The sequence below is a fragment of the Antechinus flavipes genome, chromosome 1 (assembly GCF_016432865.1).
Source record: "Antechinus flavipes isolate AdamAnt ecotype Samford, QLD, Australia chromosome 1, AdamAnt_v2, whole genome shotgun sequence".
Taxonomy (NCBI): Eukaryota; Metazoa; Chordata; class Mammalia; order Dasyuromorphia; family Dasyuridae; genus Antechinus; species Antechinus flavipes.
Genome location: NC_067398.1, coordinates 228,583,521 through 228,609,298, shown reverse-complemented (window position 1 = coordinate 228,609,298; position 25,778 = coordinate 228,583,521).

The window sequence follows — 25,778 nt, the reverse complement described above, 5'->3', positions numbered from 1 at the left end:
TGACCTATCCAAGAGTGCTTGATATTTTTCCACTTGTTTAGATCTGACTTTATTTGTGTGGAAAGTGTTTTGTAGTTTTGCTCATATAGTTCCTGACTTTCCCTTGGTAGATAGATTCCCAAATATTTTATACTATTGGTAGTTATTTTAAATGGAATTTCTCTTTGTATCTCTTGCTGTTGGATTTTGTTAGTGATGAATAAAAACACTGATGATTTATGTGGATTTATTTTGTATCCTGCAATTTTGCTAAATGTGAATTATTTCTAATAGTTTTTTAGTTGATTCTCTAGGGTTCTCTAAGTATATCATCATATCATCTGCAAAGAGTGATAATTTGGTTTCTTCATTATTTACTCTAATTCCTTACTCTCTTTTTCTTCTTTTATTGCCAAAGCTAGTATTTCTAATACACTTTTTTTTTTTTTTTTGCTGAAGCAATTGGGGTTAATTGATTTGACCAGGGTCACACAGCTAGGAAGTGTTAAGTGTCTGAGACCAGATTTGAATTCAGGTCCTCCTGATTTCAGGACTGGTGCTCTATCCACTGTACCACCTAGTTGCTCCTCTAATACACTATTGAATAGTAATGGTGATAGTGGGCAACCTATAGTACCCCTGATCTTAGTGGGAATGGTTCCAGTTTATCCCCATTACATGTGATGCTTGCTGAGGGTTTTAAATAGATGCTACTGACTATTTTAAGGAAAAGTTTATTTATTCTTATATTTCCTAGTGTTTTTAATAGGAATGGATGTTGGATTTTATCAAATGCCTTTTCTGTATCTATTGAGATAATCATATGGTTTTTGTTAATTTGATTATTGATACAGTCAATTATGTTAATAGTTTTCCTAATATTGAACCAGCCCTAAATTCCTTGTATAAATCCTACTTGGTCATGGTGTATTATCCTGGGGATGATTTTCTGTAATCTCTTTGCTAATATTTTATTTGAGATTTTTGCATCAATATTTATTAAGGAGATTGGTCTATAGTTTTCTTTCTCTGTTTTCATCCTAGCTGGCTTAGGTATCAGTGCCATGTCTATGTCATAAAAGGAATTTAGTAGGAGTCCTTCATTCTCCATTTTTTTCAAATAGTTTATATAGTATTGGAGTTAATTGTTCTTTAAATGTTGGGTAGAATTCACATGTAAATCCATCTGGTCCTGGGGATTTTTTCCTTACGTTGCTGATTAATAGCTTATTCTATCTCTTTTTCTGAAATAGGCCTATTTAAGTAATTTATTTCCTCTTTAGCTAATCTGGGCAATCTATATTTTTGTAGGTATTCCTCCATTTTATTTAGGTTATCAAATTTATTGGCATAAACTTGGGCAAAATAACTCCTAATTATTGTTTTAATTTCCTCTTTACTGGAGGAAAATTCTCTCTTTTCAATTTTGAGACTATTTGATTTTCCTCTTTCCTTTTTCTAATCAAATTAATTAAAGGTTTATCTATTTTGTTGGTTTTTTCATAAAACCAACTCTTAGTTTTATTTATTAATTCAATGGATTTTTTTTTACTTTCAATTTTATTAATCTCTCCTTTTGATTTTAGAATTTCAAGTTTGGTATTTGATTGGGGATCTTAAATTTGTTCTTTTTCTAGCTTTATTAGTTGCAAACCCAATTCATTGATCTTCTCTTTCTTGGTTTTATGCAAATAAGCATCCAAAGATATAAAATTTCCCCTTATTACCATTTTGGCTGCAGGTTTCTGTTATGTTTTATAAGGAAGATTCACTTCAGGTCAAGGGAAACAGGCTTGCAGATTCAGCTGCCTTTGTTCATGCCCATTTGCCTTGATCATGGCACTTTAATTCTCCAGCTCCCTGACTCTTACAGCCCTTCATGTAGCTCCCAAGAACAGGCCCTTTGCTAAAGAAAGAGGATACACCCTTTTCCCCTCTGGGAAGTTTCAAATAGATGCAGGCCAGCTTCTAACCCCAGAGGCAAGCCAGTGGGAACTTTTTTCTGGCCTGCCCAGCTCATTGCAGAGTGACAATGGCCCAGCCTTCACTTCTTAAATAACTCTGAAGTTGGTTGGAGCACTTAAGATTACTTAAAATCTCCATCCTGCCTGGCGGCTTCAATCATCTAGGGAGGTGGAGAATGTGAATCATATCCTCAAGCAAATCCTTAGTAAACTGTGCCTGGAGATTGTAGAGAATCTCCCATTAGGAAGGACCATATACAGTCATTCTGACTAATCCAACTTCAGTCAAACTTGAAGGTTACCCCAGCTGGACTCATGTTACTGGAATTAAAAATGCTACTTCTGCTACTTCTTTTCCCTTAGACATTTCTGAATATTCCTATGAATCCACAGAGGACCTGAAACTGCTTTTCCACAAGGGTCCTGGAAACACTGAAAACACACTGGATAAAGAAGGGTGAAATTGTCTTTTTCCTTCTCTCCCTCACTCTAAACTTTCTTTCTTTCTTGTTATTTTCCACTTTTCCCAGGTGTACCTTTAACAACACTCTGAGGATGAGAGCTTTGCTCCTAGTATTTCTCTCTAGCTCTTTCAGTGTCACTCTGTGGCTCCTGCCAGTGGGGAAGTAACTCCTTAGTCTTTAGTCAGACTAGGGAGTTCCGTGGACAGTGGGGGCATTTAGGATTGTTGGGTGTGCCCTAAGCATCCTCAAGGCAGCCCACATACGTGACCTGATACATATTTACAAAGGCCCCATTCCCAAATGTCACCATCTCCACCGTGGAGGCCACCCATTTGTACTAGCTACCCCCCAGGGGAACTACTCTAACCTGACTGTCCCCTGTCTTCTTGCTGGAAAAGATCTCTTACCTACATATCTCAACATCTCTGTCACAAGTACAGTACTGTCACTATGACCCATAGTGGCCATGTTTACATTTCAGATGTTGGGACATTGGTTTGTACCATGAATACTGTTGGAGCAAGTGAGTGCAACCCCCCTCACACCTGCCACAATTTCACCTCGGTACCTGTACTGACTGTACAGGTGGGTCCACGGCTTGCTGTACTTATGACTATGAACCATCCCTGGAATTAATTGTAGGATATCCGTTCTAAAATTATTCTGGCCAACTCACTCATGATGCTTCTATATCACCTTTCTTGAAGTTTCTTTATAATCTCCTGAGAACTAACATTCCTATTGGTAGATTTGTTTCCTCTAGGCTCCAAGCTATGAACTTCCAATTACTCATTCAACCTAAATATCATGGGTTTACTGATTCGGCCATTCAACATCCCTTAGATGTCACTGCTGCCATCCTCAAGTTGTGTCTCTTCCCTCCTCAGTCTGGATCTACTAGGCAGGGACAGTTCTATGCCCCTTATCAACATGAAACAGCTTCAGAAGATGAGATCTCTGTCCTTTTGTCCCAAATGAATTTTGGGTACAAACTTCTTTTGAGGGGAAATGATGTAATATAGCTTCTAGGAGAGACCCCAATAATTTTAAGGTCTTTTGAGTTTAGGGTGCTTCTGTTCTAACAATCTGCCAGTGATTCTAAAGTCTTTGGAATCTGTGACCAAGGCTTTCTGATCTAAAAATGCTATTTTTCTGTCAATGATTGTAAAAGTTTTCTGGTCCAGGAATATAATATTTCTTCCCTTAAACTTTAGGAAAGATATATTAGTGATCCTGAGACTATTGTTCTAACAATCTGTCTGCCAAGGATTCTAAAGTCTTCTGACTTTAGGATAGTCTAAATCTGCTGGTCAATGATAACCAAATTCATGAGACCATTCCTCAGTTCTACTTCTAGGCCATAAAATTAGCATATCAATAATATGAAGATAAATGTGTCTCCTTGCTTCAGGTTCCTTGCTAAAATTTTTAGCTTTTAGCCTACTTCAATTGGCATTACAATTACAATAAACTTTGCCTCTTGATTTGGATATAGGTTCAAGCTTTCAAATTCTTTTGAGACACTTTGTGATACCAGTTTGTGACCCCCAACATTTTGGGGTCCCTTCCCAACTTCAATATCTTGTCTTGTCTTGACTTAATTTGATACATCAAGGAAAGTCGAAGACTGGAGCAAGAGTCCAAATAGTTAAGGTCAGAACCAAATAGGGTTCAACAACATGACCTAAATGTACAGAAGGGGATAGAGAATGGACTTCAAAGTTCCAACTTCATAAAGAAAGCTGAAGATATGAGATATGAGAAGACACCATCACTTTGAAGAATTGACTGGGATCTGGCACATGGGCAGACTCCATCTGTTGCTTGGATGATGAAACTTCTCCATAGGGAGGGACATCTAGGAGAATAATAGGTAAGGGAGGTGTGTTGAAGAGACAGTGGATCATGTGTGGACATTTTGTAGATAGTACCAGTTGGCTAACGCCTTTGCAAAACCTTGTGTTCCAATTTTCCCTCCCTTTCCCCATCCCCTCCCCTAGATGGCAAGTAGTCCAATATATGTTAAACATGGTAGAAGTATGTGTTAAATCCAATATATGCGTACATATGTGTACAATTATCTTGCTGCACAATAAAAATCAAATCAAACCAGAAAACAAATGAGAAAGAAAATAAAATGCAAGTAAAGAGTGAAAATGCTAATCTATGAACCACAATCAGTTCCCACAGTCCTCTCTCACTCTTCATCATAAAATCATTGGAATTGATCTGTATCATCTCATTGTTGAAGAGAGCCACATCCATCAGAATTGATCATTGTATAATCTTGTTGCTGTAGATTCTACTTTCTTATCCATTCTGCCATTCTCTTGCATTTTGGGGGTGAGTTTATCCCATTCACATTCACAGTTGTGATGGTTAATTGTATTTCCCTTCATCCTGTTCTTTTATATATTTTTTTCTCTCTTTAATCCCACTGCTTCTTTGGTAAAAGAGAAGGCATTTGACTAGACTTGTGATTTTATAACCAAAATAGTCTGTTTCCTCTTTCTTCCTTTCTTCTTTTTATCCTACTCCTAAACTAAGCTTATTTTTCTTCCTTTCCTTTTAATCCTCCTTCTAATATCCAATTTTGTTTTGTTTATCATTATTCACTTACATAATCTACTCTTCTCCTTAGATCCCTATTGCCTTTCCTTGTCCCTATTCTCTCCTGATTCTTTTTTTAGTTAAATGTTTCTCCAAACTGAAATTTATGTGCTTGTGTTGAGGAGAAAGCTACCTCAACAAGATTAGGGTCTCCCCTACTCGTTGTCTTGGCTTTGGTGAAAGAATTTGCATACTCAGTCTCCAAGTAAGGGGCAAAGATTTATTTCCCTGCTTAACAGTGGGCTAAAGTTCCAAAGGAATTTAGCAAAGGGCAGAAGCAAGAAGAAATTACACTGCTTGACAGTGGGCTAATTCCAGAGGAATCTAGCAAAGTGTCAGAATCAACTTTATGGGAAAGAAAAACAAAAATATGCTAATATTATAATTTAGTACAATTGAGGAATGGTAGGGGTTGGGTAGTTTACATCCTTGAGTTCTACAGTTTAGAGACCAACAGAATTATATTGAATTACTGCGTTGGCCAGCATTGTGTGTGCCACTCAAGATCAGATAGCCTCAGAGCTTCTCAGGCATTGTTTGTGCCATTCCCAAGGCTGACTAGTTTCAGGTCTTGACACTTTCTCACCCCTCATCACATGCTTGCATATGCGCTTGTGACCCTCTGTCTATCAGTGTGTGAGTGTATTCATTCTTCCTTTATCTTTTTCAGATGAAATTGAAGTTCATGAAATGCTTATTCTTCTACCTCTTCCTCCAGTTTATACAATTTTCATGCTACTCACTTCTACTATGCAACAGTAATTTTCCTTCCCTTCTTTCTTTTTTTTCTCCCTGGTATAACTCTTTGTCCCTCCTATTTTTGTCTTCTCTAAATACTATCAAAACAGAAATTTAAAAAACCATTCCATATTTCAATTCAGCCCTCCTGCTGACCTCTGAAACTTCCTCTCCCCCAGGGCAATTAGGTTAAGTGACTTGCTCAGGGTCACATAGCTAGGAAGGTATCTGAGGCTAGATTTGAACTCAGAGTCCTTCCGATTTCTGGACTGGTGCTCTATCCACTGTTCCATCTAGCTACCTTCTCTCCCTACTTAAGAAAATGATGGTGTAGTAACTAATTGGTTCAGTACAAACCAGCCCTTGAATCAAAAGAACCTGAATTCAAGTCTAGCTTCAGCCACTTACTAGCTGAGCAAGTCATTTAACTTTACCTCCCCCAAATAAAAAAATTTTAAAGGAAATGGTGGAAAAAACATTAATAAAGCAGATTAAACTTAAAGGTATATCATATGTGCATTTCATCCTCCCCACCCCTTCCCCAGTAAGCTGGTTGTTACACATTTTATAAGCATACCTCTGGTCAGAGACTCTTAGACTTGGTCTAAGAAACCATGAACTCTGCCCCATGTCCATATGGAGGAAGCTATATCTACCGAAGCCAAATATTAATGTCACGGTATATTTACTGCATATCCTTGAGGTAATAAACCAAAATGAATGTCCTTTTTGCTAACTATTTAATGACTGAAGAATACCTCCTTTTGACCCCAAATGACTAAGAGAACTTTGGCATGAAACATGCTTTGAATACAAATGGCAATCGAAAGGTGAATAATTTCAGAATCCTCAGCTTGTGTGAAGTCAGACTAACAACTAATTAGAACAAGGGTCAAAGACAACAACAAATTAGACAAATAAAGAGAACAGCCTCAATCTGACTTGTGACATAAAGCATGAGCTGTCAAAAAAGACAAAGGTGATTATTAATACTGTAATTATTACCAGCTCCTGAAAAGGATTTAACTAGTATGAAGTAGTTATCACAATGAAGAAGTCAGAAGAATACAGAAACACTGTACTTTTTGGCTGGCAAACATGTGGTAATAAATATAGTTGACATATCTAGTACTTTGAGATTTTGTAAAAGCATTCTCTCATTTGAGTTTCACAACAATAGGGTTAGATCCTATAGATATTTTGATTCCTATTTTATAGATGTCTCTGTCACTATCTGTATGACCCTTGGTGGGCCATTTCACAGCTTCAATTTCTTCTTCTGTTTACTCATTATTTATTATTTGTGTAAACAATAGTTGGTAGGAAAGGTTCAAGTCAGGGAGTGTCAGCTTAGGGTAGCTTCTCCTTTTTAAGAAATAGTGAACAACTAAAAAGAATTCCTGGAAGAGCTTTAAAAGGATTTTTAAAAAGCAAATTAGCAGGTTAGCTAAATGGTACAGTAGATATAGAGAACCAGACTTCAAGTCAGGAGGATCTGAGTTCAAATCTGACTCTAGACACTTAATACTTAGTAGCTGTGTGACCCTGGGCAAGTCACTTAATCCCAAACACCTATCCCCTCCTCCACAAAAAGGCAAATAAAATAGTAGAAGAAAATTGGAAAATAAATGATAGTAATGCAAGAAACTCATGAAGAAAGAGTCAATAGCATGAGAGAAGATATACAAAAATTTATCAAGGAAAATAACTTCCTAAAGCTAGAATTGATCAAATGGAAAAGGAAGAAAATAATGAAGAAAATAATCCATTTCACTGAAGAAAATTTTTTTTAAAAAACTAGAATTGAGCAAGTAAAATCTAATGACTCCATGAAAGAGCAAGATATGATAAAATAAAAAAAGAAGAAGAAAATATAAATTTCTCATTAGAAAAACAACTGACAAGAAAATAAATCCAGGAGAGTTAATATAAGAATTTTTTGGACTATTTGAAAGCCATGGAAAAAAATAGCTTAGACAACATTTTTAAAGAATTTTTCAAAAAAACCTGCCCTGATATATTGGAACCAGAGAACAAAATAGAAATCAAAAGAATCCATTGATCATTACCTGAAAGACATCCTTAAATGAAAACTTCCAGGAACATCACAGGCAAATGCCAGAGATCACAGATCAAGGAGGAAGTACTGCAAACAGCCAAAAAGAAACAATTCAAATATCCTGAAGCTAAAGTAGGATTATGCAGGATTTAACAGCTTCCACATTAAAGAAAGGAGGACTTGAAATATAATATGCCAGAAAGCAAAGGAATTAGAATTACAACCAAGAATCAACTAAGCAGCAAAATTGAATATAATTTTTCAGGGGAAAAAAATAGACATTTAATGAAATAGAAAACTTTCAAGCATTTCTAATTAAAAGACCAGAGCTGAATAAAAATTTTTACCTCCAAATATAAGACTTAAGGGAACATAAAAAGATAAAAAAGAAACAAGAAAGAGAAGACATAAATTCGATGAAGTTAAACTGTTTATATTTATGTATGGTAAGATAATATTTGTAACAACAACTTTATCACTAAAAGCTCAATTATAAAGAGGACATGTGAACAGAGAGTATGGCTATAATATGACTTTGATGGGATGATATACCCAAAAACAAAATAAGGGGTGAGAAAGAAAATGGCACTGAAATAAGGAGGGAGAGATTGAATGGGGTAAATTATCCTACATAAAAGAAACATGAAAAAGCTGTTATAATGAAGGGGAAAGGGAGTGGTGGGGGCGAGCAAAACTTAAACTTTACTGTCATCAAAATCGGTTCAGAGAAGGAATAACAGAGAAGGAATAACTCAGTATATATACACATACATACTCTTAAATTATAGAAATTTATCTTATAATATAACAAAGTAAAAAAGTACAGGAGTAATAGAAGGGGGTAGAGGACTGATAAAAGAGAGGTTGAATTGGGGAAGTTGGTGATCATAAATACAACATTTGTGAGGAGGAAAAGATTAAGAGTAAGAGGAGGAGGTATAAATAAGAGAAAAATAGCATGAAGGAAAATACAGTTAATTACCATAACTAAAAGTGTGAATGGATTGAACTCACCCATAAAATGAAAGCACACAGCAAAATGAATTAAAAATCAGAGTCATAAAGTATGTTACTTATAAGAAATACATTTGAAGTAAAGAGATATATACACAGGGTAAAGGGGACTAGAGCTGAATCTATTATACTTCAGATGAAGCAAAGAAAGCAAAGGTAAAAATCATGATCTCAGACAAAGCAAAAACAAAAATAGATCTAATTAAAAGAGATAAGAATAAAAAAACTATATCTTGTTGAAAGACACCAAAGACAATGAAGTCATTTCATAATTGAAGCCATTTCTAATCATATGAAAAAATGCTCTAAATAACTATTGATTAGAGAAATACAAATTAAAACAACTCTGTGGTGTACCTTACATTTCTCAGATTGGCTAATATGACAGGAAAAGATCATGACAAATGTTGTAGAGGATGTGGGAAAACTGGAACAGTAATGCTTTGTTGGTGGAGTTGTGAAATGATCCAACCATTCTGGAGAGCAATCTGAAACTATGCCCTAAGGGCTATAAAACTGTACATATCCTTTGATTCAGAAGTACCACTGCTGGTCTGTATCCCAGAAAATCATAAAGGAGGGAAAAGGGCTCACATGTACAAAAATGTTTGTGATAGCTCTTTTTGTGGTAACAAAGAATTGGAAAATGAATAGATGCCCATCAATTGGAGAATGGCTGAATAAGCTGTGATATATGAAGGTAATGGAATATTATTGTTCTATAAAAATGATGAACAAGCTGATTTTAGAAAGACTTGGAAAGATTTACATGAACTAATGCTAAGCAAAACAAGCAGAAATAGGAATATCTGGTATACAATAACAGCAAGAATGTGCAATGATTAACTATGAAAGACTGAGTTTTTCTCTTGGTTTAGTGATCCAAAGAAATCCCAGTAGACTGAACAGAAAATGCCATCTGCATCTAGAAAAAGAACAATGGAGATTGAATGTAAATTAACACGTGCTATGTTCATTTCTTTTTTCTGTTTTTTTTCTCATTTGTGGTTTTTCCCTTTTGTTCTGATTTTTTGCTCCCAACATGATTCATAAAGCAATGTGTATTCAAATAAATTAATTAATTAAAATTTTAAAACAAAGCAAAATTATATCTTGGTGGAAAATACCATAGGTATGAAGTCATATCAATATTAAATGTATATGCACCAAATAGTATAGCATCAAAATTTTTGAAGAAGTTGAATGAATAATAAAACTATACTAGTGAGGGACCTCAACTTTTCCTTCTCAGACCCCTCTAATCAAACTTCTTTATCTCCTTTAACCAAAAAAATAAAAGAAAGAAGTTAAAGAGGTAAATAAAATTCTGGAAAAGTTAGATATAATAGAGAAAATCCTCGAGAAATCTCTAGCGAAAATTCAATGGGAATAGAAAGGAATATACCTTTTTCAGCAGTACATGGCACCAATAAGTATTAGGATATAAAAACCCCACAGAAAAGCAGAAATAGTAAATTCATTCTTTTCAGATCATAATGTAATAAAAATTGCATTCAGTAATGGACAATAGAAAAAGAGATTAAAAATTAATTGGAAACTAAATAATCAAATCCTAAAAAAAAAGTTGATTAAAGAACAAATCAGAAATAATTGATAAGTTCATTAAGGAAAATAACAATGAGACAACATGCCAAAATTTATGAGATACAGTCAAAGTGGTAGTTAGGGAAAATTGTAAAGCTATAATTGATTGCATCAATAAAATAGAGAAAAATCAGATCAAGGCATGCAGTCAAACAAATGAGAAAAAGAACAAATTAAAAATCTCCAATTAAACACCAAATTGCAAATCCTGAAAATCAAAGGAGAGATTAATAAAACTGAAAGTAAGAAAAACATTAAACTAATAAAACTAAATGCTAGTTTTATTAAAGACCACAATAAAATAAAGAATTGGTTTAAAAAGAAAAAAACCAAAATACTACTACCAAAAATGAAAGAGCTGAGCTCACCATCAATGAAGAAGAAATTAAGACAATTATTAGGAGCTATTTCGCTTGTTGACAATCTAACTGAAATGGATGGATATTTACAAAAATATAAATTCAGATTAATTAAAGAAGAAATAAAATACTTACTTAATACAATTTTAGAAAAAAGAATTTGAACAAGTTATCAATAAACTTTCTAGGAAAAAAATTCCCAGAATCATATAGAATCACAAGCAACTTCTAACAAACATTTATTTATTTTAATTTTTAGTTCTGGTTGTGTGTGTGTTGAGGTGGGAGGGCAATTGGGGTTAAGTGACTTGCTCAGGGTCACAGAGCTAGTAAATATTAAGTGTTTGAGGCCAGATTTGAAGTCAGGTTCTCCTGATTTTAGGGCTGGAACTCTATCCACTTTACCTTCTAGCTGCCCCACAAACATTTAATGAACAAATAATCCCAATAACTGTTGGGGAAAATAGGTGAAGAAGAAGTCCTATCAAACTCTTCTTATTACACAAATATTGTAGATACCTAAACCAAGAAGAGTGAAAACAGAGAAAGAAAATTATAGACCAATTTCTCAAATGAATATTGATAGAAAAATTTAAAAAAAATACTAGTCAAGCAATTACAGCAAGTTTATCACAAAGCTCATACACTATGACCTGGCAGGATTTATAAAGTAAGGCTATTCAGTATTAGGAAAACTATCAGCAAAAATGACCATATCAATAGCAAACTCAACAGAAATCATATTGTTATCTCAATTGATGAAGAAAAAGCTTCTGACAAATATAGCATCACATTAGAGAATATAGGACTAAATAGAGCTTTTATTAAAGTAAGTAATATTTCCCTAAAATCATCAGCAAGCATTATCTGTAATAAGCTAGAAGCCTTCCTAATATAATTAGGGGTGAATTAAGAATGCCCATTATCACCTCTATTATTTAATATTGTGCTGGAAATATTAGCTATTAGCATTAAGAGAAGAAAGAGAAATTAAAGGAAATAGAATGAGAAAACAAAACTATTACTCTGCAGATGGCAAGATATTATACTTAGAAATCCCTAGAGAATCAGCTAAAAATTACTTGAAACTAAAAGAATGTTGAGCACAGTAATGGGCAATAAATCGTTTACTGAAGAATTGTGAATGACATAACTATGGTCAGCAATACAATGCAAGACAATCACAAAGGACTAAAGATGACACATACTATTCATCTCCAAGAGAAAGAAGTCATATTATTTGAATGCAGACTGAAACATGCTATTTTTCATTTTCTTTCATTTTTTCTTTTATTCTAGTCTTCTTGTACAAAATGAATAATTTGGAAATTATGCATAATTATATATATAACCTATATTTAATTGCTTACTGTTTCAGGAATGGGGGAAGGAAGGATTGGAGGGGTAGAATTTGGAATTCAAAACTTTAAATAAAAATGTTTAAAAAATTGTGGCCAAGATAGATATAATTCTAGTCCACCTCTCTTAAAGAATAACATAACAGCAAAACTAATGGTCCTTTCTTCTGCTCTCTTCAAGGCAGGAATCTTGGTCTCTCTTGTAGAGAAATATATAAAGTTCTAATATTCAAAGCCTCCTCTCTAGTCACTTGTCTATACATCTAGATATTTCATATAGATATATACATTTATACCTTCTACATTGTGATTTTTCCCATCTCAGTTTCCATATATTGCAGGTATTGCAGGTCAGCATAACAAATTACGATAAGAATTTTGTATTTTTATTATTTTTTTCATATAAAAGTTTTACTTAACATTGATCTACATATAGTCTATGACCAAGTACTTAACCCAAATTTTACAATAAGGTATTATAAACATTGCATAAAAGATAAAGAAAAAAATTAGACTTCTCTAATATGAAGGGAGAGTCAAAAATTTTTATATGAATTTTCTAGATCATGGTGGGGGCTGCTGTACCCCTGGCCCCATAGTATGGAAGGGAAAACTGTACGCGATTTATATTAACAATAACCTTTTGATAGGGACATGTTAGAAAGTGTTATAACTATTTTACAAATGGGGGAACCAATGCTCTAAAAAATTGTTCCTAGCCAAACTCTAATGTAGCCTTATTTTTTACTCCCCATTGGCTGAAGAACTGAAAGAATCATTAGTTTGGAACTAGAAGGCACTCTTCAGTTTACCTGGTCCAACTTTTTCATTTTACAGCTAAAGGATTAAGACTATGAGAGTTTAAGTTAAGTCACTTATGTGACCAAAGTTATGCAAAGTTACAGTGGCCCAATGTAGTGGAAAGGATACTGAATTGGGAGTAATGGGGTTTAAATGTTGTTCTCATTCTTCATTGAAAGGAATGTTTCTGAGAAAGTCACTGTGTTTTAGGGGACTTGGATGGTTCAATTTCTTCTTTCCTCCTGGATGGAATAAGATAGGATAGGATACCTTTAGACTGAAGCTCTTAGAAGGAACAGACCGTCATTTTTTACCTTTTCAAAAGCCCCAGCATTGGGGGGCAGCTAGGTAGCTCAGTGGATAGAGCACCAGCCCTGAAGTCAGGAGGACCTGAGTTCAAATCCGTTCTCAGACACTTAACACTTCCTAGCTGTGTGACCCTGGGCAAGTCACTTAAAAAAAATCCCCAGCATTGAGTACATTTTTAGGCACTTAATAAATGTTGACTTTAATATAGCGGACATTTTTTTAAAAAGTAATTTTGGACAAGTTAGTAGTATGATTGCCATGAGGACTGGCCAGTCCATGATGACCAAGCAGAAGACCTAGGAAGAAAGCATATTTTGGGCAGAATTCCTTTTCATCGTGTGTGTGTGTGTGTGTGTGTGTGTGTGTGTGTGTGTGTGTGTGTTGGGAGATGATGGGGAGTCAGAACTGGGAGTGGCAGGAAATAAATCCTGGGCTGGTAAAAAGGAAGAAGAGGCCAAGATTTCTTTGGAATCCCAAGAAAGACCACAATACTTTTTGTCTTCGTAGTCTGAGGTTTGTAGAATTATAGCACCATGGAAGTACAAGAAAACCCTAAGGAGAAAAAACTGGCATGAGAGCAGATGGAAAACAGTTATTGTGGCCAAATTTTCTGATGCAAAACCTCCTTGGGGACAATCCAGTGATGTGCTTATCCTTTTACACAGCCACAAAGTCTTGGTCAGAGGTAAAATATGCTGAGGGTGAGACAACAGCCAGGAAAGCAGGAGACTCACTCACAATTACAGAACATTTTTGTTTTTGTTTTTGTTTTTAATCAAAGAATTGTAGGTACATTATCTGATGTGATCTTCACAACAATTCTGGGGTAGTTTTTGTTATTCCCATTTAATAGAGGGGGAAATCCAAATCTCCAAAAGGTGAAGTAATTTGTCCTAGCTCTCATAACTAGCAAGAGATTATCCTCTTAAATTAAGATTTGAATTCATATCTCTTAGTGCCAACAGAGCTGGCTTGGAGAAAAGCTGGCTGGTGGCAAGATGCAGATTTTGGTATGACTTTCTGTTTGCAATTTAGGGGTCCTGACCTTAGGCTTTTTCTTCTTTTTTTCATTTTCCAGTTGTGTTCTTGCTGTGTCAAATTCTGCTCCAAGGAAACTTAATTAAACACAATAGCCCTTTTCTGTTCCAAGAACTAGGCTGTTTTTACTGTTGACTCACAACAGAAATAAATTCAAAGCCCAACTGTCAGGATTATTTATTGCCTCTGCCTTCTAACCTCAAAGTCAAACCAAACCAGGACCAGATTTCATTCTATAAAATGCCCTTGTCCAAGTATGTGTTGGCTGATTTCCAGGGGAAGTTGCTGGGGTCATTTCTCACCCATCCTTGGGAAAAGGCTATGGGACAGGGTATGGGTGCTGAACTGTTGCAGAATTAAAGAATTTCAGAGTCTCAGAATTGGATAAAAACCTCAGATATCAACTTGTCAAGTTGAGCAGCATATAGAGAAAAAGACAAGGGATCAGGAAACGATGGAACAATGGAAATAAGAGATTAGCAAACAGAAGCAATCACAAATAGACTTGATTTTTTGAAAGCATTATTCCCTTTAAACACAGAAGTCTTCAACCTGCTTTTTCTAGACTTCTTGCATTATCATCATCAAATCATCAAATCAATATCATCATCATCATCGTTAACATTTAGATAGTATTTTAAGATTTGCAAAATTCTTTACATCTATTATCTTATTTGATTCTCACAACACCCCTATGTGATAGGTGCTCTTATTAGCCCCATTTTAAAGATGAGGAAATCAAGTTTGAAAGAGATTAAATGACTTGTCTAATATCACACAGCTAGTAAGTGTCTAAGATGGAATTTAAATATAATTCTTCCCAACTCCAAGTTCCAAACTCTACCATATTCCTGCCTTTTCCATATTCTATATATTTCAGCCAAACTGGACTATTCTTTATACATCAAATGTGAATTATTAACTTTTTTCTTTCTTTTCTTCTACTATTTCCTCTGCCTATTTCACTTCTCCTTCTCCCTACATGTACTTTTGAAAAAACCACACACATTTCCTTTATGAAATCTTTCTTAATCTCCCCACGTGGAAATGACCTCTCTCCTAAATTTTCATGAACATCTTATTAATTACATAATAGATTTTGAGCTTAATGTCTATTAATTTATCTAGCACATTAAGGTTTGCAAGTATAGTTATCCTTTCCACATCATAACTTTCTCCATTGTAGTTTTGATATATCACGAATTGGCAGAAGAAATTAAATGGGAATTTTTGGCTGCTTTATGAAAATCATAGACAACACATGAAAGCCAATAGATGACACAGGAAAAGTTTAGAAACTCAAAAACACATAAAATACATGCATAGTATTGTATAATATCAACATACTTTATGTTTCAATCCAGACTTCTTCATTATAAAGGGAAAGTCAAAAAATATAACATGGATTTTCCAGATCTCAGCGATGCTGTGCCCCTAAGCCCCCCTTCCAATGTGGATGTGATACCTGTACTTTTCTTACAACATCCCAGGGAGGTAGGTAATGCAAATATAGCCAGGTTTTGGTTTTGATTGTATTAGGCTGTAATCTCCTTGAGGTCAAGGGACAGGTCTTACCCCTGTTTTGTCCCCAGCTCCTATCATAGTACCGTACACATAATAAGTGCTTAGTAAATCAGTTTCTATAGTGAAGAGACCAAAGGGGCTCAAAATGTTGGCTTTAATCACAAACACTTGATCTCTTTGCCAAGCAAACAGACATGACTGCCAAAATCAACAATGATTTAAAATAGAAACTCGTTTGTTAAATCTTACATAGGAAGCTTTTGGAAGATTATTAGCAATATTCTCTCCTAAAACATCAAGAAACAGGTCAAGAAAACAAGAATACTTGGTGAGAGACTCTTTTAATACAGATCATCCTAAGGACACTGAAGGATAAAAGTAAGACCATGAACTAACAGAAAATGAAAATAGGTTTTTTAGAAAATTTGATTTTTTTTCATCAATGATGGCAGAGCCAACATTTGAACTTTAATAGCGCAGTACTCAGTGTGCTATGGGAGGAAGCTGAGAGAAACAACAATGGAAAGAATAGTTGTATTGAATTGAAGATAAACAGAGGAAGAAGGTCTATGCACGAGATTCTGAGGCCCTCTTCATCTCTTGCTTGTTTGATTGCGAAAGCCTCCTAATTTGTTTCAGTCTGTCAAGACTGAATCCATCCTCCACACAGTTGCCAAAGAGATGTCTGCCACTAAAGCATAGGACTGACGATTCCACTCCCTTGCTCAAACATCTCCCTCTTACTTCTAAAATAAAATATATATTACTCTGCCACTGGAAGTCCTTCACTATCAGATTCCAGGATACCTTTCTAGGCTTATTCTATATTATTTCTCTTCATGCATTCTACAATCCAGTCATAATGGCCTCCTTGATATTTCTCATATATTATATTTCCTTTCTCAAATCTTTGCCTTTGCAAGACTTTTCTTTTATCTTGTGCCTAAAATTTACTCCCCTCTCACTTTTTCCTGTTTGAATTTCTATCTTTCTTCAAAGCTCAATTCAGGTCCCATCTTCTACATGAGTTTTTTCTAGGAATCAGAGCTTCTCCTCTTCTAAGAAAAAAATTACTTTGTATTAAATTTGTATTTTGCATTTACTTATATGTTATTTTTTCTTTAGCAAGTAAGTTCCTTTGTGCCAGACCTGTGTGATAGAACTTTTTGAGCTCATTTTGGTCTGATCAGCCACACTAGAACACACCACTCATTGGCCCCAATATTATGATATCATTTTGGTTCTCTTTGAGAATGAAGAAGGAGCAACAATTTCCTTGAAGGCAGGGCTTACTTTGATTTTGACTTTGTATCCTCAATGCTTGGCACATGGGATGTGTTTGGATAAGTATTTATTGAGTTATGCTAAGATTTTCAAAAGAGAGGAAAAAAGTAAACATTTGGGAAGAAAATAACAGACATTACTATAATGATAAAATATATACTATATAAATAAAAAGCAGCTGGAAAATGTTAATAATCATAGGCTTACATGAGTAGTATTCTTTATTAACATCTTTATTAGAATAAATTGAGACAAACCACATGAATTCTTGGAGAAGATATGAGATGGAAAGGGGAAAACTTTTACAAATAATATTTTATTAAAAAAACATGTTTATACAATTAAATGAAAAGATTAGAAAACATAAGATATTGTGAGTTTTGTTTATTGACACTTCAACAGACAAAATACTGCCTTAAAAGACTTTCTTCCAACAATATCTCGTATGCATATGTTAAAATTATATGAGATTCCTTGAAAGATGCAATAACATAAATAATTTTATGTGACAATACACAGTTCATAAACATTAAGAGAGGCATCAAGCAGGGAGATGTATATTCACCAAAGGTGTCTGCCACTGTTGTGAAGGATGTCCAGCATAGAAAACAAATTGAAGTAAGATTCCCTATATTTAGTAAGGTCTGGATGCTACAGTTTGCAGAAGACATTGTATGGATTATGTGAAGCCCAAAAATGTTGCAAAGCCTCTTAAATGATCTTATAATCATTCATCAGTTTAGTTTAATTATTGATACAAGAAAAACCAAGTAAACAAAAAATATCTATTATCCAGACTACTCTCAGGGGAGGAGGGGGGAGTGCCTATGTAGGTTTTGTATGTCCTCGTGGATCTGTCTGGATGTACCTTGCAGGGCAGCATGAATGGATATTTCTAGAGTGCCTTCCACTCACCCTTCTTTAAGAGAGACATTGATTCCTGTCAAGACACACTTCTCCTCAGAGGACAGGTACAAGGTTAGAATCATATCTATCTGTTGCCCTAAATATTTTTGGACTGGAAGACATAATGTTTAGATTAAATTACTTGTATTTTGCTATTTCTTAACTCAGAAAGGATGCTCAAAGCTATGTAATTGTGGATTGACCCTCTTCCTACCAAATGTCAGTAATACAAATAACCCATGTAACAAATCATAAATAATCTCAGTTATCAAAGACCTATTCCTAAAATATATAGGGAATTGAGTCAAATTTATAAGAATACAAATCATTCCCCAGTTGACAAGTAGTCAAAGGGTATGAACAGGTAATTTTCAGGTGAAGAAATTAAAGTCATTTTAAAATCAATTAAAGTCATATGAAAAGTGTTCTAAAATCCTATTGATTAGAGAAATGAAAATTAAAATAATTGTGAAGTGCCTCATACCTCTCAGATTGGCTAAGATGATAGGAAAAGATATTGATAAATGTTGGAGGGAATGTGGAAAAACAAACACAAATGCATTGTTGGTGGAGTTGTGAACTGATCCAACCATTTCGTAGAGTAAATTGGAACTATGCCCAAAGGGCTATAACCTGGTGCATACTCTTTGATCCATCAGTGTTTCTACTGGGTCTATATCAAGGATGGAAAAGGACCCATATGTACAAAAATGTTTGTAGCAGCCCTTTTTGTAGTGGCAAGGAATTAAAAATTGAGTGAATGCCCATTAGTTGGAGAATAGATGAATAAGTTATGGTATATAAATGTAATAGAATATTGTTGTTTTATAAGAAATGACAAGCAGGCTCATTTCAGAAAGGCCTGGAAAGACTTACATGAACTGAGACTGAGTGAAATGAGCAGAACCAAGAGAATATTGTACACAGTAACAGCAAGATGAACTAGAATAGACTTAGCTCTGCTCAGTGCACAGTGATCCAAGACAATTCCAAAAGATTTGTCCAGAGACAAAATTGTGGAGACTAAATGTAGATCAAAGCATATTATTTTCATCCTTTGTTTGTTTGCTTACTTTTTTTGCATTGTTTTTCCCTTTTGTTCTGATTTTCTTTCTCAACATGACTAATGTGGAAATATATTCAAAATGACTAGATATGTATTAATCTATATCAGATTGCTTGCTGTCTTGGGGAGGAGAGAGGTAAAGGAAGGAGGGAGAGAAAAAATGTGGAACTCAAAATCTTACAAAAATGAATGTTGAAAATTATCTTTACATATAATTAGAAAAATAAAATACTATTGAAATTTTAAAAAATAAATAAATTTTTCTGATACCGCTTTTCCTCCAGGGAAGCTAGAAGTTATAAAGCTACAAGTCATGGGATACCGTGAAAGGATTAAAATTGCCCAATAGGCAGAGAAGAAACACAAGGTTGATGTAGACAGGTTATAACATATTATGAATGAAAAAAACTGTATAGTAAAATTGGTATGAAAAATATCTGAAATGTGTAGAGGATTCCTGTCATATAAACAACAAGATAGCAGACTAGGAAACAAAGTTTGAAGTATTTGAAAAGCTGTTGCTGACATTATTTGGTTATTTTTAAAAATACCTAATATGCTTAGAGTCATACTTATTTTCTTCACCCCCTACCAAGTTACAAAGAGATGCTCAAATGGAAAAGGAGACAGGTAACATAACATAATGGATATCTCATATATTCTACTGGTACTTTGGGAATATCAAGAAGTCTAAAAGAAGCACTATTCCAATATTTTAATATTTCAGAATATTGGAAAGACCTTCTATGGACAGTTCATGATAAGACATGGAAACACTGCAATCTTCACCATTAGAGAGAATGTGCATATTGCAGACATTATAAATCTGTTAAATTGTCAAAGTATATTCATATCAGTGCCAGATCAGAGAGTAGCTAGAGACATTATAGAATAAAGAACTAGCCTTAGAATCAAGACCTGTGTTTGATCCCTACCTCTGAAACATACTGACTGCATAATCCCAAGGAAATCACTTAATTTCTCAGGACCCAGGCACTTTTTAAAGACACTAAACAGAAAATTCTAGAATAGTAATACCTCTGCTTGGGCAGAAGTGGTTCCTCAGAGAGGATTCCTTCCATCAATGAAATAGTATTTCTTATTTATTTATTTATTTGTTATTTTATTTTATTTTTTAATTTTATAGCTTTTATTTACAAAACATATGCATGGGTAGTTTTTCATCATTGACCCTTGCAAAATCTTCTGTTTCAACTTTTCCCCTCCTTCCTCCCTTCCCCTCCCTTAGATGGCAGGTAGTCCCATACATGTTAAATATGTTAAAGTATATGTTAAATACAATATTTGTATACATATTTATACAGTTATCTTGTTGAACAAAAAAAATCGAATTTAGAAAGAATGTAGAAATAACCTGAGAAGGAAAATAAAAATGCAAACAGACAATAACAGATAGAGTGGAAATGCTATGTTGTGGTCCACACTCACTTCTCATAGTTCTTTAACAATTGGAACTGAGAAAAATTACCCATGCATATGTTTTGTATATAAAAAGCTATAATAAAAAATGTAAAAAAGTATATAGCAACTAAATTTAAAAAAAAACAATTGGAACTGATTTGGATTATTTCATTGGTGAAGAGGGCCACTTCCATCAGATGTGATCATCATATAGTATTGTTGTTGAAGTGTATAATGATCTCCTAGTTCTGCTCACTGAAATAGTATTTCAATTTGTTTTTTGTAGGTCCTCTAGGAAACAAAGTTTGAAGTATTTGAAAAGCTGTTGCTGACATTATTTGGTTATTTTAAAAAATACCTAATATGCTTAGAGTCATACTTAAAATAAAGAAGCAAAAACCATGACTTCATTCTACAAAGGGTTTTGGAGATAGTCAAGGACTATGAAAATCATGGATCTCATCTTCCACAGATCTTCTAATTTTCAACATTCCCTCTCCTCATCCCTCCTACTTAACTACCTTTGAGAATTCAGTTATTTGGAGAGAAATCTTGCATTTTCTGAAACAGATACATCTGAAGGTGCTCTTCTATGGTCCACAAACAGTAATATCAGAAAATATGCCTGTCAGACAATTAGTCAATTATTCAATCAAATGGAATTTCTGACATTCTATATTCTGTTATAGTCTTTTAGGGAGCTATTACATTGAATGTTGCCTTTTTACTATATTTCTGTTTTGATTTTACTTTGTCTCTTATATTGTTATGTATGTAAGCTTCTCATATCTTTGAGTTTAGCATTGTTCAGTAATAGCTCTATGACTATTTAAGCAGTAGAAGAACACATAAGGCCTGTAATCCATAGAATTCATGCATGAAGTAGAATCAGATTAAAGGTGATTAGGAAATATTTGACAAAAATACAGTATAACATAGATAAAAACAATTTCTAAGTCAATCTGTGATTCAAAGGGATCCTTTTTTATTTGAATCTGATACCACTATTCCAGAAGACCTTTAGGCCCTTGCCACCAAGGGTGGAACATCAGGAGCAACATTTTTCCATGTAAGGTAGTCTGACTTTTCAATAAAAGACCTTGAATTCATCCTTGAGAAAGATGTGGCTCAGGAAACTAAGGCTTAACACACTGATGGGACTTCCTGATTATCTAAATATAAAAGTCAGTCAAGAACCACCTCTCACAGGAGTGATATGTGAGTATCATCATCATAGCAACACATGGTCAATCCAAACTGCACCTAACTGAATCACTTCTATATCTCACTAAATATCCTTTCTAAGCTATGGAAAAGTAAATTTCCTTTCTTTATTGTTAGATGATCTATAGCAGTGGTCTATGAGTATTTTATTTTGCTATAATCCTGAACCAAACCTTGCTACTCAGTTAATTGTTGGAGTTTAGGATTATTGGCCAGAAAAAAAGAGTATAAGAGATTATAGAGAGGAAAAGTAAAGCACATAAAAAAAACTATAGGGGTAAGGATAGAGTTACAGATGACAGAAAAGAGACTTCCAGGGGAAAGGAGGTTATTGAGATTCTGAGAATGTTGCAAACAATTAATAGAAAAAAGTAGGCAGAGAGAAAAATGAGAAGTGGTAGAATGGACAAGTAGATGCTACAGTGAAAAGAAATTTGGATTAGGAGCCAGAAGGCCTCAGTCCAAGCTCTGCCAGTGACTAAGTTGCATGCTATTTGCCAAGTCCATCTTGGACCTCAGCTTCCTCTTTAGCAAAATGAGAGGATTAAGCCAGATTAAATGTTTTCCAATTTTTGAAATTGATACTATTTAGAGGTGGAATAATGTCCTGAACATACTTTTAAAAAATTTCAAATATACATAGATTCTGTCACAAGTTATGAAATACAAATTCATTTGAAAGCTTCAGCATTTCACTTCACTTCCCAACCATCTTACCAGCTGCCAAACTGCCAAGTGCTAACTCCACGTAACCCTCTTTCCAGTTCTGTGGCCATATATAGTCAAATGTTGTTATGGTTCACTTGTGTTGAACTCTTCATGATTAATTTTGGAATGATTTGCCATTTCCTTCTCCAGTTCATTTTATAGATCAGGAAACTGAGGCAGAGTTATGTGACTTGCCTAAAATCACACAAATAATAAATAACTGAGACCAGATTTGAAATTATCAAAATGAGCATTCCTGGCTATATCCACTTCACCATCTTACGGCCATTCCTTTTATTAGATTGTAAACTTCTAAAGGATAAGGATTATTTATCCCCCCTATCAAAGGGACACAGAAAAGGTTGCAGATGGGAAACATAGACCATCACTACAAAAGGCCAGATCTTTAAGAAAGTAGTACATTATGTTAGACAAAGCTGTAGTAGATTGTTACATAAAGTTATTTCACCAGCATTCATAGTTTCTGCCAATGCTGTGTGGCTTGAAATTTCTCCTTCAGCCTCAGCTTCTTTCAGTTCCTTGTTAGCCCATTGAATCTTGGTATTTGAGAAAAATTTGCCCTGACTCAACCTTTGGTTTATGATTTCACATATTATTAATTTGGATTTTACCTCTTTTTTTTCTGAACTTCTCCTCAATCCAGAGAATTGATACAATAGTCTTCATTGGCCATATTATGAAAGATGATACTAGTATTCTATTCTAGGAGTTAGAAGTTTCTGTAGATGTGGGAGAATAGTGTAGATATAGAAGAGGGTCACTGTTAAATTATCAGTGTGAGTATTTACAGGTTGAAGCAAATGTTAGAAATCAAAGCTTGATTTATAGTTTATACTTAAGAAAGTAAAGAGAGAAAATAGTAATGGAAATAAACTTAAAAATGTAAAAAGGGTCCATTTTCCCCAGAAAGTGAGAGAGAGAGAGAGAGAGAGAGAGAGAGAGAAAGAGAGAGAGAGAGAGAGAGAAAGAGGGGGGGGGGAGAGAGAGAGCACAGGGCATGTGGGAGGGAGTAGAAAGTGGGGAAAGGGAGCCAGTTATTAATCATTTATCAGCACTCTGTCCTGACTGACCTAGCCAGGATTGAACAAAGCTCAGGGTCATCATGGGCCTCAGGCAGCAGTGAGTCATAGGATAACCTATATATGCTATGGAAAACCGATGGACTTGAACTATAGCCCATATCAACTCTTGCCTGTTCTCTTCATTATTAAATTCCTAGCTAGGTGACTCATTTTATTTTTGTTTATTTAGGAAAAGCAATTGGGACTAAATGACTAAATGACTTGCCCAGGCTCACATAGCTACCAAGAAGGCCACACTTGAATTTAGCTCCTCCTGACTCCATTAAACCAGCTAGATGCCCCTTGAAGTGGCTCACTTTAGAGAGAAGATTGCTACTATTAACGAGGGGTAAGTCATAGTAGATTGGACCAAAATCCTGCTAATAATTCATCAGCTCTTGCTGCTTGTACAGCTATGCTTAGAAATCATATCCCACTGGGTAACTGAATTTGCAGGATGCAATTTCTCCTGGTCCCAGCCTCCCCATTCTCAAACCAGGGTCTATATGAGAATTTATAGAAATGAGTAACATCTTTCTTTGTTTTTTGGTACAGCAGATAAAGAGATAGAATTGGAATCAGGAAGACCTAAGTTAAATATGCTTCAGTCATTTACAAGTTGTGTGGGCAAGTCATTTAACTTCTGTCTGCTTCAATTTCCTGATATATAAAATGGGGATAATAAAGTTCCTATCTTCCTCCTAGGCTTATTAGGATCAAAGAAGATAATATTTGTAAAGTATTTTACAAATTTTAAAGCATTATATAAATGCTATAACTATTTCTCTTTTTCTTTTTTCTATTTCATCTTTTTTTCTTCCTTTTTCATTCTTCCTTCTCTATTCCTTTTCTCATGTATTTTTAGTCTTTAAATTTTTATTTTAAACTTAAGAAACTTCAAACATAAACATTTTAATATATAAAACTGTTTCTGTTTCATTTTTAATCTCTATATTCATTATTATAGCTAAATAAACTTTTCAAAGGCCTATTAGTCTATGTACCCTAACTCCCTACCAAACAAGGTTTGTGACTGAGGAATACACAACTATCCAGTATTTTGTTCTGGAATACTCCTGCTATCTTGGCAGCCCCATAGAATGAGAAAATTGAGATGTATTGTCTCAAGTTTAGGTGAAGAAAAAATAAAGGAGAGATAAGAAGCTAGAAGAAAAACTGAAGAAGCAGAAGAGGAAGCAAAAAGGAAGAAACAAAAGGGAGAAGAAGAAAGAGAGAAAGAAGAGTCACCAACAGTAGCCTCAAGTGCTATGGTCTCAATCATAACCCAGCTAGGAACCAGATCTCCAATGGCTAGTATGTTTCTGACCACATCATCTCAAGGAATCCAAGCTAGCTGGTCTTCCAAGCACACTTGAGGTGGCCAAAAGTATATTTTCTGGAAGTGTGGGTGGGCTGGGTCTGGTATGGATTTCCTTTCCGAATCTGACAGATAGCTGCATCAGAGTGATTGCAGAAAAGTAGTCTGTTCTATCTCTGCCTTTTCCCCTTTTAAAATTGCATTTTTATAACCCAACTTAAAATGTATTTTCACTGAAAAACATTATTGTCCTTTTGCAACAGAACAAAAAATTGCTAAGTTTGACAGTTGCAACAGTTCCAGAGTTGGCAGTTCCAGAGCTTTTGACCCCTTTTTTGTTGGGATGAGAAGCAGGTTCTACAATATTAAAAAAAAGCCATTGAAAATCAGAAAATTGGTCTCTGAATCTAGTCTGTGCTAATATTGATGTAGTGATTTGTTGTTGTTCAGTCATTTAACTCTTATTTGACTCTTCATGACCTCATTTGGGGTTTTTCTGGCAAAAATGCTAAAGTGTGGTTACACACACACACACACACACACACACACACACACACACACGCTGGACCCAGATGGTTCTGAAGGGGAAAATGAGACAAGTGACCTTGGACAGCCTTCCCTTATTTCAATCCAATTCATGTACATGTGATAACATCACTTCCCTGTTGTCATGGTCCTTTTCAAGAGCAAAGGACAAATAAAAATCTGTGTGTATGTGTGTGGGAAACTGTGGCCTTCTTTAGTGTGGGGTGGGCAGAGAGGTAGGGAGGGAGATAGAAACTTAAAATGTAACAAAAATATTAATTTAATTTACATAAAAAGATACTGGAATGGTGTGCCATTTCCTTCTCTAGCCTGAGGAAACTGAAGTAAACAGGATTAAGCGACTTGTCACACAACTAGTAAGTAATCTGAGGCTGGATTTGAATTGCACGATCTAGCTGCC